Genomic DNA, 16,461 nt, shown 5'->3' with positions numbered 1-16,461 from the left:
TGTCCATGTGTGCAGATGTGTGTTTATGCATATGTGTGCGCGTTCATGTATGTGTATCTGTGTATATGTCTGCGTGTCTGCATGTGTGAGTCTTTGTGGATGCTTTTGTGTGTCTGTGTTTATATTTCTGTTGCTATATGTCTGTGTGTCTGTGTATATATCTGTTGTTTGTGTGTGTGTGCATGTGTGTATCTCTGTGTCTATGTATATATCTTTATGTTTCTCTGTGACTGTGTGCCTATTTGTGTAAGTCTGTGTATATGTGTCGTCTGTGTATGTGAGTATATATCTGTATATATGTCTGAGTGAATCTCTGTGTGTCTGTGTATGCATATATTTGTGTCTGTGAATGTCTGTGTGTACCTCTGTGTGCATGTTTTTCTGTGTATATAAGTCTGTGTGGCTTGTGTGTTTATGTCTGTTTATAGGTTTGTGTGTCTGTGTTTATGTGCATCCATGTGCATGTGTGTTCATTGTGTTTCTGTAATTTGTCTGTTTTTGGCAATTTGTGAGCATATGTTGTGTTTATGTATGTCTGTGAATCTGTGTGTCTCTTAAGATGTCTCTGTGTTGTGTGAATCCGTATCTCTGTGTGTGCATATGTGTTTGTATGTCTGCATGCTTGTGACTGTGTGTGTCTATGTACATACCCATGTGTCTGTGTATATGTGTGTCAGTCATGTATACATGTTGTGGCATGTCTGCTTAAATATAAGGTAACAGTAAAGGTAAAGGCCCTCCCGTTGTTCATCGATTTGCTCGAGCGGGCCCAGTAACGTCTCCATTGGAGACTTTGTTGTTACTGTGTCTGGCATATCGAATACGCCACGGGGAGCTTGCCAGGCTCTGCCGTGCGGGCGAGATCCTCTCGGTAGCTTGCCGGGCTCTCCAAGAGGGGCGGAGGAATCGAACTCAGGTCGGCCATGTTGGCTGCGTGCATGGCAAATGCCCTACCACTGTGCTATCGCTCTTGTGTTGTAATTGTGTTTGTGCATGTGTGTGTGTCTGTGTACATGTCTGTGTTCATGCATCTGTGTGCATGTCTGTCTGTGTTGATACCTGCATATATTTCTATGTGTATATATTTCTGTGTGTCTGTGTGTGTACATGCATATCTGTTTCTACGTGTGTCTGTGTCTTCATGTGTCTATATTTTTGTGTGTCTCTGTGTTTCTTTATAAGTGCAAATGTCTGTCAGTGTATGCATGTGGATGTGTGTATATGTCTCCGTGTGTCTTTTCACTGTGTGCGTATATGTGTGTCATTGTGTCAGTGTGTATGTTTATTCTACATGTATATATGTCTTCTGATTATGTCTGGGTATCTGTTTGTATACCTGTGTGTCTCTATGCGTCTGTGTGTATGTCTCTGTCCGTGTGCATATGTTTTTGAGTGTGTGTGTTTGTATATGCATCTCAGTAGATATGTCTGTGTGTCTGTATGTGTGCATGGTGTCTGTGCATGTATTTATTTGCATCTGTGTTTCTATGTAAATATCTGTGTGTCTCTGTATATGCAGGCTTGCATAAGTGTCTGTGTCTATGTGTGTTTGTACATATATGAGTGTATTTGTGTGTGCACATATGTGTGTCTGTGGATGTGCATCTGTGTGTGTCTCGGTGTGCTATTTATGTCTGTGTTCATGTCTGGGCACATGTGTGTATATGTGTGTTTCTTTGTGTGCACGTGTGCGACTGTGTATATATGTCTGTGTTACATGGGAATACATGTCTGTGTGTAATTCTGTGAGTTTTTGTGTATGTCTGTGTGCACATATTTGTGTCTGTGTATATGTGTCTCCTGTGTACATTGGGTATGTGTCTCTGTGTCTGTACCTGTGTGAGTGTCATTGTGTGTATATGTCTGTGTGTCCAAGTGTGTGAGTCTGTGTATATGTCTCTGTCTGTGTGTACCTGGGTATATGTATTTGTGTGCTTGTGTGTATGCACTGTTTCTATGCGCTATTAATCTGCACGAGCATGTCTATGTGTCTATATATGTCTGTGTGTGATAGTGTGTAAGTCTGAGTATGTGCATGTGTGTCTATGTATGTCTGTATGTACATGTGTTTCTGTGTCTCTATGTATATTTCTGTGTATGTGTTTGCTTGAGCACGTGTGTATATGTCTGTGTGTGCATGTGAGTGTGTATCTATATATACGACTGTGTCTATATGTGTTTATATGCTCGTGAAAAAGGGTGTATGTCTGTGTTGTCCATGTGTGACTATGTGTATATCTGTTTGAGTATATGTCTGTGTGCGTATGTGTCTGCATATATATCTATGTGTGTCTTGTGTTAGTCTGTGTGTGTGCGTGTTGCTATATCTATGTATGTCTTTTGTGTGCATGTCTGTTGTCTGTGTGTAAATAGTTTGTGTGGGTCTGTGTATCTGTGTCATTCTGTGTGTGCACATGTATGTCTGTGTATATCTATGCTTGTCTGTATTTGTGTCTCTGTGTCTCTCTGTGTGAATGTGTCTGCATATATGTATGTGTGGGTCTCTGTGTGTGCCTGTATTTATGTCTCTATGTGTCTCTTTGTGCATGGGTCTGCATATTAGTTTCTGTAAATATGTGTGTGCATCTGTCATGTGTGTGTGCATGTGTTTCTATCTATGAATGTGTGAGTCTGATTGTATGTGTGTCTGTGTGTCCATGTATATATCTGTGTGTGCATGTGGATTCTTTTGTGCCTGCAAAGGGGGAAGGCTTGGGGGGGTGGGTGAGAAATTGGGGGTGTTGGTGGAAGACGGTCACAGTGGTGGGGGCACTGGTGTTGGAACACCAAATGCCTGAAACAACTCTGTAAGTCACAGTGGTTAGTGAAAAAGTCTTAAAAGACTGAAGAGATGCCCATGTCTCTGATTTGTGTGTGCCTGTACAACAAGAGGTGATTTCTGGCACCAACGCTGTGCCATAACACCAAAGTCTAGTGAGCCTGGTCTCTGACACAGGGTTTATTGTTCTGGTGCCTGGCAGCTGGTGTACCATCTCCATCCACCTGACTTGGGCAGTGACTGCAGGCTGTATCCATATGTGTCAATAACAACTGCTTAGCGAGCTAATCTTTTTAGCGAAGGGGATATTACTGCATTTACCATAGCACGGCGGGTGGAGCGTTTGCCTTGCACGCAGCCGACCTGGGTTCGATTCCTTCACCCTTCTCGGAGAGACGGCAAGCTACTGAGAGTATCCTGTGTTGTCTGTGAGTCTACATGTTAGTATGTTTCTGTATATGTCTGTGTGACATATACACAGTTTGTGTATGTCTGTGCAGGTTTGTGTCTGTGAATATGTATGTCTGTGTGTGCATGTTTGTGTCTGTGTGTACACGTGTATTTCCGCATACCTGTCTGTGTACATGTCTGTATCTATGTGTATGTATCTGAATATGTCTGTGTGTGGATTTCTGCGTCTGTGTGTCTCCGTGTATGTGTCTGTGTGTATGTGTGCATATGTCTATGTATGTAGTATATGTCAGTTGCCTGTGTATTTGTAAATGTGTGTGTTTACTTGTGTGTACTGTCTACATATGTCTGTGTTGGACTTATGTTTGTATTTTGTATCTGAGTATATGTCTGTGTGCATGGATCTGTGTGTCTTGAATGTATCTCTCTGTGTCTCTGAGGGTCTGTGTATACATCTGAGTATGTCTGTGTTCACATTTGTGTTTCTGTGTATATGTCTGTGAAGTGTGTATATTTCTTTTCTTTCTGTATGTGCATGTCTGCATGTCTGTGTTTCTGTGTATATGTGTTGTCTATGTGTATGTGTGTGTCTCTCTGTATATATGTTTGTGTCTATTGCTGTGTGTATATATCTATGTGTGTGCATTTGTGTATGACTGTTTCTCTGCATTTCTGTATTTGTGTGTCTGCACATGTCTGTGTGTCATGTATATTGCTGTATGTGTATGTCTATGTGTATGCATTTCTGTATGTATCTGTGTGTGTACATGTATATTGTTGTATGTGTGTGCCTGTGTGTATGTATTTGTATAAACGTCTGTGTCTCTACATGTGTGTATCTGTGTATCTGTGTGTGTCCATATATATTCCTGTGTCTGTATATGTCTATGTATATCCATGTGAGTATGTCTGTGTGAGTGCATTTGTGTATCTGTGTGTGTCGGTGTATTGTCTCTGTGTACATGTGTTTACCTGCACATGCTGTATATATGCCCGTGTCATTATTTGTGCACGTGTCTACCTGTGTGACTGTATATATGTGTGTGTGTGCATGTGTGTCTACCAATGTATATAAGAATGTACGTATTTTGTTGTGTGTGCATGTGCGTAACTGTGTCTGCGTAAATGTCTTTGTGTGCATGGGTATCTATGTGTCTGTAAATATGTCTCTCGGTGTGTAGCTGTCTCTGTATTTGCATATGTGCTCATCTGTGTATATGTCTGTATGTGTATGTGTATATATGTGTGTATCTCTGTGTGTCTGTATGTGTGTTTCTGGATGTCTACATATATATTTGTGTGTCTGTGGAATACATCTTTTGTGTCTGTGTTTTCCTGTGTGTCTCTGTGTGTGACTGTGCGTACATCTGTGTGTGATTGTATATGTCTGTGTGTGCATGTATGTGTTCTATTTGTATATGTCAGAGTATCTGTGTATGTCTGTGAGCATGTGCTTGTGTCTGTATGTGTGCATAGGCATGTATTTATGTCTGCATATGTCTGTGTATATATGTGTGAGCAGATGTGTCTATATCTATGTGTGTGGATGTTTAACTGTGTGCTTGTGTGTGACTTTGTATTTGTCTGTGAGTGTGCATGTGTCTATGTATGTGTGTATATATTTCTATGTGTCTGTGTATGTGTGTTTGTATCTGTGTTTCTGTAGAGATGTTTGTGTTTGTCTTGTATGTGTGTGCATGTGTCTGTGTCTACATATTTCTATGCATCTTTGTATGTGTGTGTGTACAAGTGGGTCTGTTTATATGTCTATGTGTGCATGTGTGTATCTATATATGCCTCTATGCACGCATGTGTGTGTTTCTGTGCATGTGTGTTTGTATATATGTCTCTGTCGGTATACATGTGTGTGCATGTTTGTGTGCTCTATATTTATATGTGTTTCTCTGTGTGCATGTGTTTGTGTATATTCTGTGTGTATTTGTCTGTGTTCACATGTGTCACTGAATATGTATCAGTGTGTCTGTGACGTATTTGTGCATACGCCTCTATGTGTCATTGTGTGCGTGTATGTCTGTGTGTACACATGTGTATGTCTGCATATGTCCGTGTGTTTCTGCGTTTATCTGTATATATGCATGTGTATAGATGTGTGTCTGCGTATGTTTCTGTATACGTTTGTGTGTGCAGGTTCCTGTGTTCCATGCATACACATCTGTGCTTGTTTTTCTGTATGTGTCTGTACACAAGTGTGTCTGTGTATATGTGTGTTTCTGTGTATATGTCTGTATGTTCATGCATGTGTCAGTGTATATGGTGGGTCTCTGTGTGCACTGGGTGTATACGTATAACCATGTGTGTGTGTCTATGTACATATCTGTGTATCTTAGTCTTTGTACTCTTATCAATGTGTCCATGTATGCAAATGTGTATGCACGTTTCTGTATATGTCTAATTCTGTATATGTCTCTGTGCTGATGTCTACGTGGTATGGATGTGTTTGTGTATATATCTGTGTATGTCTGTGTGTGCGCATTGTATGCTTATTGTTTGTGTCTGTATAAGGGTGTGTGTCTGTTTCTGTGTTTATGAATATGTGCATGTGCCTGTGTGTCAATGTAAATATCTGTGTGTCTCTGTGTCTGAGTATATGTCTGCGTGTGTCTGTGTTGCACATGTTGTATGTTTCTGTGCATATGTCTGTGTGTTGTCTGTGTGTGCATGTGGGGATGTGTGTATGTCTGTGTGTGCATGTGGGGATGTGTGTATGCCTGTGCCTGTGTGTGATCATGTGTATGTCTGTGTCTGTGTGTGCAAGCGTGTCTGTATGTGATTGTGTCTTTGTTCATGTGTATATCCAAGTGTGTCTACCTTATGTCTATTCGTGTCTGTTTGCATGTATGTTGTGTCTCTGTATATACTTGTGTGTGTCTATGTGTGATTGTGTCCACACGTCTTATGTATCTATTATGTGTCACTTTGTGTCTGTATATCTGATTGTGTCGTTGTGTGTCTGTGTATGTCAATGTCTATAAGTCTGTGTGTATGTATGTCTTTGTGTCTGTGTATAGGCCTGTTTGTGTGTCTTTGTGTTAAACTGGGTGTGTCTTGTGTTTGTCTGTGTATGTATCTCAAATGTGTATTTGTGTGTATACGTGTGTCTGTGTGTGCATGTGAGCCAGTCTGCCCATCTGTATGTGTGCACAAGTGTAGATCTGAGTATATATCTGTCTGTATGTATCTGTCTGTGTTTGTGTAAATGTCTGTTCATGTATCTTTGTGTGTGTACATGTCTGAGTGTGTCTGTGTGTAGAATTTTGTCTAAGCATATATCTGTGTATATTTCTGTGTGCACATGTGTATATGCTGTGCGTGTCTATGTGCACAGGGGTTTGTCCCTGTTGTGTATCTGTGTATGCAGTCCATGTCTGATGTACGTGTGTTTGTGTATATGTCCTTTAGTGTCTGTGTGTGCATGTGGGTGATTGTATGTCTGCATGTCTCTATGTGTATACATGTGTATGTGTCTTTGTATGTTTGCTGTTTCTGTGTGTTCCGTGTATGACTGTGTGTATGTGTCTTGCACATCTGTGTCTGTCTATATGTCAATGTGTATGTCAATTTTATATCCATGGGTGCATGTTTTGAGCCTGTATAAAATTTCATGTCGTGACTTGCTGCATGTGGGAGTATGTCTGTATATGTCTGCAAGAGTCTGCCTGTATCTCTGTCAGTGTGTGCATGTGTGTGTGTTTATATAAGTCTCTGTGTAGCTGTGTGTATATGTGTATCTGTGCATGCATTGGGTGTGTCTGTGTATATGTCTGTGTCTGCCTGTATGTCTATGTTTGTCTGTGTATGTCTAGGTGCGTGCTTACGTGTGTGCATGTCTCTGTATCTATGCATATATCTGTGTGTGTCTCTGTATTTCTGTGTGCTTGTGTGTGAACTGTGTCTTTGTATGTCTGTGTGGGTCTCTGTGTGTATATGTCTGTCTTTGTGTGCCTTTGCATACATCTGTGTTTCCGTGTGTCTGCCTCCTTTTGTATATGTCTGTGTTTGTGTCTGTCTATATGTCTGCATGTCTGTGTATCTATCTGTGTGTCTGTTCCTGCGTCTGTATATCTATGCAAATATCTGCAAATGTGCAAACATGACTGTGTGTCTATACGATTGTGTCTCTATGTATATATGTGTGTGAATTTGTGTCTGTGAATATGTCTGTGTGTCTATGTGTGTCTGTGTGTGCATGTCTGTTTACATGTCTGTGAGCACATATGTGTGGCTGTGTACATTTCTTTGTATGTCTGTCTATATGTCTGTATGTATGCATGTTGCATGTATAAGTCTGGGTTGTCACTGCATTGTAGTGGGTGTGGGTTTGTGCCATTGCCTGAGCCTGTGTGTGTGCCTGAGTCTGTGTGTGTGTCTTCACATACAACTGTGTGTATCTGTGTGTGCATTGGGTGTTTCTGTGTCTATAAATTTGCGTGTCTATGTGTTTCTATGTCTGTGTCTGTGTATATCTGTATATGTCTCTGTGTGTGTGTTTGCGCATGTGTGTGTCTATGTATATGCCTGTGTGTTAGTGTCACTGTGGTTGTGACTCTACATATATATGTGGTGTCTATAAGTATGTCTGTGTTTTGGGTGTCTATGTGACCCAATCAGTGTATGTGCATGTGTGTGTCTGTATACATGTGTCTCTGTGTATTTAATAGTGTATCTGTCTGTGTGTGCACATGTGTCTGTGCACATGTGTGTGTAGCTGTGTACATGTCTTGTGAGTCTGTGTGTGCATGTTGTGATTGTGGTAAAAGTTCATGTTGTGACTGTGTTGTATGGAATGTGTCTGTGTATATGTCTGTGTGAGTCTGTATCTCTGTGTGTGATCATGTGTATACCTTGGTATAGGCCTGTGTGTGTATCTGTGTTTGCATTGGGTGTAGATATTGTATGTCTATGTCTGTGTGTGTCCGTGTTCTTGTGTGTGCACGCATGTTCGTGTGTCTGTCTGTGTATAGCGTCTGTGCATAGCCTGTGTCTCTTTATATGTATCACTCTGTCAATGTCTCTAGGTGTCAGTGTGTGTGTGCACATGTCTGGGTGTCTATGTCTCTTTGTGTCCACGATGTGATTCTGTGTATGATTCTGTGTTGTGACTCTTCCATGTGTCTGTGTATATTTGTCTATGTAAATCTGTGTGAATCTCTGGGAATGATTGTGTGTGTCCTGGTATATGCCTGTGTGTATCTGTGTATGCACTGGATGTGTCTGTTTATATACATTTGCGTGTCTGTTTATATGTTGTGTGTCAGTGTCCATGTGGGTCTGTGTATATGTCATTATGTTTATGTGTGTCTCTTTGCGTCTTTTATACGTCTGTGTGAATTTGTGTGCTATTGTGTTGTGTGAGCATATAGGTGTCTATATAGTGTATATGTATATGTCTATACAAGTATCTGTGTGCATCTGTGTAATATCTGTATGTCTATATCTCTGCATGTGTCTGTGTCTCTGAATACACGCATTTGTTTGTATCTTTTTATATGCCCACATATCTGAATGTTCATAAGATGTGTCGTGTATAAATATATATATAGTGTGTGTCTGTCTATATGTCTTTATATATGTCTGCGTCATTGTGTTTATGTATATATGTGTGTGCCTTTGTTTCTATGTATGTGTCTGTATATGTCTTTGTGTGCATATGTGTTTCTATGTGTAAGTTTGAATCATGTATGTGTTGTATGTTTTTATCTGTATATGTCTGTGTGCATTTCTGTGTGCATCTGTGTGTGAATTTATGAATGTGTCTTGGCATATGCCTGTGTATATATCTGTGTGTGCACTGGATGTATCTTTATATATATATATGTTGTGTGTTTGTTTCTGTCTATATATCTATGTCTGTTTGTGTGTATGTCGTATATGCCTATGTGCATGTCTGTCTTCTCTGTGAGTCTGTGTATATGTCTGTGTATGTCTGTCTTGTGTCTGTGTGTCTTTGTGTCAATGTGTGTGTAAGTGTCTGTGTGCACATGTGTGCACCTGCTTATATGTCTGAGTCTCTGTGTGTGATTATGTGTTTCTTCATATATGAATATGTGTATATCCAATGATGCACTCTGTGTCTATGTGTGTGTCCATGTCTTTGTGTGTCTGTGCATATGCATATGTCTGTGTTGCTATGTTTATGTATCTCTATCTATATACATGCCTCTACTGTGTATATGTGTATCTTTGTGTGCCTTTGTGTCTGTCAGAGTGCGTGTGTATGTCTATGTCTGTGTATATGCCTATTTTTGTCTGTGTGTGCACATTTGGTGAGTCTCTGCCTAAATTGTTTTGTTACTGTGCGGCATGTATCTATGTATCTATGTGTGATTATGTGTGTTTCTTGGTATATGTTTGTGTGTATCTCTGTGTGCATGTGTCTATGCATGTGTGTGCATCTGTGTACATGTCTTTCTGTGCCCATGAGTCTGTGTATAAGGCCACGTAGTGACTGTGTTGCATGTGGGTATGTATGCGTCTGTGTGATACTATGTGTGTCTATCAGCCTATGTGTGAGGATATGTGTATTGGCTGTCCGTGTCTGTGTATATATCTGTGTCTGTGTGCGCGCATGTTGTGAGTCTGTGCACAAGTCCATGCTGTGACTCTGTGGCATGGGAGTGTGCGTATATGTCTGTGTGTCCTTGTCTTTGTGACTCTAAGTTGGTGTATGTGTATTTCTGTGTATGTCTGTGTGTGAATGTGTGTCTGAGTATGTCTGTGAGTGCATGTGTGTGTGAGCATGTCTGTGTGTGCATGTGTATGTGGCTACGTCTCTGTGCATCTGTGTATATGTCTGTGTCTGTGTGTGTGCATGCCGTGAGTCTATGCATAAGTGCATGTTGTGACTGTGTGGCATGGGAGTGTGTCTGAGTATATGTCTGAGTCTGTGTATCTGTGTGTGAGCAGATATCTCTTAGTCTATGTCTGTTTATCTTTGTGTGCATTGGGTGTGTCTGTGAAGATGTATTGTGTGCCTATACATACCTGTCTATATGGCTGTGTGGGTCTGTGTATATGTCATTGTGTCTAAGAGTCAATTTGTATAAATATGTCTTAGTGTCTGTGTATATGTCTATTCACCTCTTTATGGGTCTCTGTGTGTTTGTGTTTCAGTTTGTACTCGTGTCTGTATATGTTTGTGTCTGTACATACAATTCTACTTTTCTGTGTATATGACTGTGTGTATGCATATGTGTCTGCACATGTGTCCATGCATGTATCTGTTTGTGTCTATATGCATGTTGAGAGTATATATCTGTACTTATGTGTATGTGGATGTGTCTGTGTTTGTCAGTGAATAAATCTGTGTATGTCTTCTGTGACTATGTGTCTGTCTCAGTGTGTGTGAATGTATGTCTTTGTGTCTCTGTGTGCACATCTGTGCAATGTGTGTCTGTGTATAAGTGTGTATGTCTGTGTGTATGTCTGATTGTGTCCGTGTGCATCTATGTCTGTGATTACGTGTCTGTATATATGCATATGTATATGTGTCTGTCAGTGTATGCATACATGTGGATGTGTGTATATATGTGTGTTTCTCTCCAGGTGTCTATGTGTGCATGTATGTTTGTCTGCATATGTGTTTGCGCACTTATGTATGCATGTGTGTTTATCTCTGTGAGCCACCTGTGATGTGCCTGTGTACATCTCTCTGTGCATTTCTGTGCATCTATGCATATATCTGTGTATCTTTGTTTTAGTGTGTATGCATGTTTGCATGTGTATTCGTGTCTGTGTATGTCTGTGTGTATGTTGTCTGTGTATATGTTGTCAGTGCATGTGTGCGCGTGTGCATGTAGATGTGTGTATGTCTGTGTCTTTCTGTGTGAGAATATTTTTATGTCTGCATGTGTGTTTGTGTCTGGGCACATTTCTGTGCTTTTGTGTGTATCTGTCTAACTATGTGTATATGTCTGTGGGTCTCTGTCAATGTGTATGTATTTGTGTCAGCATATATTTCTGTCTCTGTGTGTATCTACTTTTGTGTTGTGTGCATGTCTATATGGGTGTGCATGTATGGTGTCTCTGTATGTCTGTTTATGTGTTTGTGTGTCTCTGTGTGTGCATGCATATGTCTGTGTGCGCATGTGTGTTTTTCTGTGCAAATGCCTGTGTATGTCTGTGTGTTCCTGTGTCTCTGTATATGTGTGTCTCTGTGTGTGCACGTGTCTCTGTATATATCTGTGTCTCTGTGTATGCATGTTTCATAGGGCAAGTCTCTCTATGTGCATAGTGTCACTGTGTGCAAACAGTCTGTGTGGGTGTGCACATTTGTGTGGCTGTCTGTGTCTGTGTGCTTAACTATATTTGTGCATGTTTCTTTCTGTGTGTGCATGTCTGTGTATCTGTGTATGCATGTGTTTGTATCTGTGTATATGTCTGTGTGTGCCTGTGTGGTGTTTGTGTTCTATGTCTTGAGTGTATGTCTGCAGAGGGTGGAGGGAAGAGGGTGAGCAAGTCTGTAGAATCTCTGCAGAAGAGTCCCGAGAGCGGGGCAGAGAGGTGGGTGTGGTCAGTGTGCTCCAGTCAGAGCTGCAAATGGATGGAGGGCGCGGACACCATCCACCAGCTTACCAGCAGCAGACACACACACACAAACGTGTGTTCCAGGGCTGCTGTGGCACTCCACTAGACAATGATGGCATGAACTTCCTTACTGCTGCTCAGGAAATGCTGATGCCTGCATGCAAAGGGCAAGGCCTGAGGGGTTGCCCCCTTTCCACGCTGTGTGGCCACAGTGAGTCTGTGTCTATGTCTGTAGTTTGTCTTTGTGTGTGCATGTGAGTGTCTGTGTATGTCTCTGGGTGTACATGTCTGTATTTTGTGTCTGTGTGTCTATTTGCATGTGAGTGTATCTTTGTATATGTCTATGTGTCTGTGTGCACATGTGTATGACTTTGTGTATATCTCTGTGATCATGTCCATGTGTCTATGTATATATCTGGTGTCGGTGTGTCTGTGTATATGTATGTCTGTGTATGCATTATCTGTATTTATGTCTGTCATTTTGTATGAGTCTATGTCCGTACGTGTGTCTGTTATCTGTGTGTGCAGTTTGTGTCTCTGTATAAATGTATATCTGTGTATAAGTATCTGTGTGTATGTCTGTGTGTATGTGCCTGTGTGTCTAGGTCAATATCTGTCTTTGTGTTCGTGTGTGTGCATGTATGTCTTCATGTGTATATATCTGTAAATGTCAGTGTGTGAGTCAGCGTATATGTCTGTGTGTCTGTATATTTCTCTGTCAGTGTTTGTGTATATATAGATCTAATGTCTGTGTGTGCACATGTGTCTGTGTATGCATGTGGTATGCTGTGTTTTTTTCTAAGTTTCTCTATGTATAAATGTCTCTCTGTATATGTCTGTGCCTATATATATATGTATATATATCCATTTGTGTCTTGTGTTTACACTGAGTGTCTGTGTATATATCTGCATGTATGTGCATACGTCTGTGTGTCTATGCTTCTGACTATTGTGCCATGTGTGTGACTGTGTGTTATGTATATGTTCATGTGTGTGTGTCAATTTGTATATCTGTGTCTGTGTGCTTATAAATATACGTGTGTCTGTGTATATGTCTGTGTGTATCTTGTGATTATGCCTGCCTATATGCCTCTGTCTCTTTTTATTCTGTGTGTGCATGTCTGTACCTGCATATGTATTTGTTGTATTTATGTCTCTTTGTGTGCTTGTACAGTGCCTGTGTGTATACCTATGTGTGGTTCTGTGTTTGTCTATGTACATCTCTGTGTGTATGCATGTTTGTGAGTCTGTAGATCTCTGTGTTATGTCAGTGTGTGTACACGTGGGAATGATTCTCTGTATATGTCTGCAAGTCTGAGTTTGTGTATGACGGTGTCTGTGTGCATGTTTGTGTCCATAATATGTCTGTATGTCTTTTTGTGTTTATGTGCATGCTTTTGTGTCTGTACGTACGTCTGTATGTGTATATCAGTGTGTACGCCAATGTGTCTGTGAATAAGCTGTTTGTGTATATGTGTGTGCTGTGTATCTCTGTGTGTCTGTGTATTCGTTGTATGTTTTGTCTATATTTGTGTTTACATTTGTGTTCTGTGTGTGCATATATGTGTTTGTGCATTTGTCTTGGGTGTCTATGTGTACATGTGTGTATCTGTGTGCATTTGTGTGTTTGTGTACAAGTCCGTATCTGTGTCTGTATAAATATGTCTCTGTGTCCCTGTGTGTATGCACATTTGTAGGTTCTGTGCATTTGTCTGTAGATATGTCTGTATCTGCCTGACTCTGTGTGTATGCCTCTCTCTGTGTATATGTTAGTCTGTGTACATGTCTGTATATTTACATGTGTCGGTGTGTCTCTATTCATCTCAGTGTACACCTTTGTATTTGGGTGTGTGCATGTGAGTATATGCATGTGTCTGTCTCTGTGCGCATTTGTTTGTGTACACATGTGTCTATATGTCTATGTATATGTGTTTGTATATATATGTTCACAAGTGTGTGCCTGTGTAAGCTTGTACTTGTCTGTGTTTGTGTGAATGTCTTTGTTGTGTGTCTGTATATGTTGTGTCTCATTTCTATGCATATGTCTTTGTGTGTGTCTGTGTATGTACATGCGTGTCTTTTTGTCTGTATGGGTCTATGTATTCTGTATATACGTCTGTGTGTGGCAGTATTTGTGCATGTCTATGTCTGTGTACATGTCTATATCTATGTATACTTGTGTGAGTGTGCATGGCTGTGAGTCTGTGTGTGCATATGTCTGTATCTTTGGGTGTGTGTCTGTACGGCTGTCCAAGCGCATGTGTGTCTCTGTATGTCTGCCTTTGTGTGCCTGTGTCAGTGTGTGCACACGTGTCAGTATATGTGTTTATCTGTTCTATGTGTATATATATCCATTGTGTGCATGTGTCTATGGACACATCTGTGTACGTCTGTTGTGTGCGTCTATATATATATTTGCATCTGTGTGCACATATAAGTGTATGCATGTCTGTGTATAGGTGCATTTCTGTGTACATGTGTGATTCTGTATGTCTGTGTATGGATCAGTTGTGGGTCTGTATCTGTATTAGCATATGTGAGTCTCTCTCTATGTGTGTGTTTGTGTGTATATGTGCATTTCTGTGTACATATGTCTCTTTATGTGTCTTTGCGAATCTGTGCGTGCATGTGGGTGTGTGTGTATGTCTGCGTACATGACTTTATATATGTTTGTATCTATGAGTATATTGCATTTGTCTGACTTTGTATCTCTGCATATATTAGAGAGTCTCAGTAAGACTGTGTATGTGTCTGTGTGTCTCTCGGTCTGTGTGTATGTGAGTTTTGTTTGTACATGTGTGTCTCTGTTTGTGTCTGGGTATACATGTATGTGTTTCTGTGTGATATGTCGCTGTGTGTATGTTGTTTCTTTGTATGTCTGTGTATATGTCTGCTGTCTGTATGTGCAGGTATGTCTGTGTACATCAGTGTTGTGTCTGTGTGTGACTGCACACATTGGGGGTGTGTCTGTGTATGATAATGTATACGTCTCTGTGTGTTGGTGGTGTACATGTCTCTGTTTCTGCGTGTGTGTATGTCTGTGTCTGTCTCTATATATCTGTGTGTGTCTGTACGTGTATGTGTGTCTGTGTATATTTGATTGTCTGTGTTTCTCTGTATATATCTCTGTGTATCTGTATAAGTATGTTGACATAAGTGTCTGTGTTTATTTGCATGTGTGTATATATCTGAGTGATTATGTGTGTACACGTGTGTGTGTCTGTAGATGTCTGTATGTTCATCTGAAAGTGATTGAGTATACTAATTACGTCTGTCTCAGCTGTGAGGGAGCATGTGTGTGTTTGTGTATATGCTTTCCTATGCATACATGTGTGTGTGCATGTGCGTGCACATGTGTCTGTGTATGTCTATATGAGTATCTGTGTGTGATCATATATTTCTTTGTTTTTATGTCTCTGTGCATACATGTGTGAATATTTCTGTCTGTCTCTGTTGCATGTGTCTGTGCGCATGTGTATTTGTCTGTGTATGTCTGTGTAAGTCTGTGTATGTAGATCTATGTTTGAGTGGATATGTGTACCTTTGTATATGTCTGTGTGTGTATCTGTGTATGCTTTGGGTGTGCCTGTCTACATGTATCTGTGTGTCTTGTGCATCTGTGTATATGTCTGTGTGTCTGCATGTCTGTGTCAGCATGTATATATCTGCATGTCTGTGTATATGTGCGTGTCTCTGGGTATGTGTTCTCTGTATGGCTGCGTGTATGCAGGTATATTTGCATATGTCTTTCAGCGTGTGTCTGTGTATGGCTGTGTATATGTCTGTGGCCCTGTCTCTGTGCACACGTGTGTCTTTATGGGTGTATATGTATATCTCTGTGTATCTGTGTGTGTCTTTGTCTGTGTGTCAGTATCTGCACATGTGTCTGTGTACATGTATGTGCATTTGTGTCTTATGTGTGTGGCTCTGTGTGTGGAAGTAGGTTTGTATACGTATGTTTCTGTATATCTGATTATAAGTATGTGTTTATATGTCAATTATATGTCTGTGTTCATGTATGTGAAGATGTGTTTATGCATATGGTTGTGCATGTGTGTCTGTGTACATGTCTGTGTGTCTCTGGAAATATGTCTGAGTGACTGTGTGTGTGCATGTGTATGTCTGCGAGTCAGTGGCTGTATGTGTGTTTGCATGTGCATGTATTTGTGTGTGTCTGTATATACGGTTGTGCATGCCTATATATGCAGGTACATTTGTATATTTCTGTGTGTATAATCTGTTGTGTGTACACGTGTGTGTACATATCTGTGAGCATGTATGTGAGATTCTGTGTATGTGTTTTTGTCTCTATATGTCTTTTTGAACATGTGGGTGCAAATGTGTATGTGTCTGTGTGTGACTTTGTAAGCATGTGTGAGTCAATCAATGGGTCTGTGTGTCTATGTCTGTGTGTGCGTATGTGTGTTTCTGCATGTGCACGTTGGTGTGCATCTATTTGTGTGTGTCTGTGTATCTGTGTCTGTATACAAGTCTGTGTGTCTATATATCTGTGTGTGCATATTTATATGACTGTGTATTTGTCTTTATGTGTGTCTGAGTATGTCTCTCTCTCTAGAACTTTGTGTGTACATGTTTGTTTCTGTTTCTATTTACGTGAGCATGCATCTGTGTGTCTGTGTATATCTCTGTGTGTATTGCGTGTGTCCCTGTGTTTCTGTGTCTGTCTGGGTATGTGTCTATGTCTCCTTGTGTGCGCATGTGTGTGG

General features: G+C 40.6%; 1 long non-coding RNA gene across 1 annotated transcript in view; it reads right to left on the bottom strand.

The window, feature by feature from the left end:
* Positions 1–16,461, bottom strand: part of LOC130023315 (uncharacterized) — a 168,616-nt gene that overhangs the window by 18,599 nt on the left and 133,556 nt on the right. The gene's annotated exons all lie outside the window — the stretch shown is intronic.

The sequence above is a fragment of the Sorex fumeus genome, unplaced genomic scaffold (assembly GCF_029834395.1).
Source record: "Sorex fumeus unplaced genomic scaffold, SorFum_2.1 ptg000023l, whole genome shotgun sequence".
NCBI lineage: Eukaryota > Metazoa > Chordata > Mammalia > Eulipotyphla > Soricidae > Sorex > Sorex fumeus.
Note: the sequence above shows the minus strand (reverse complement) of the source record. Positions and strands in the feature narration are given on the sequence as shown.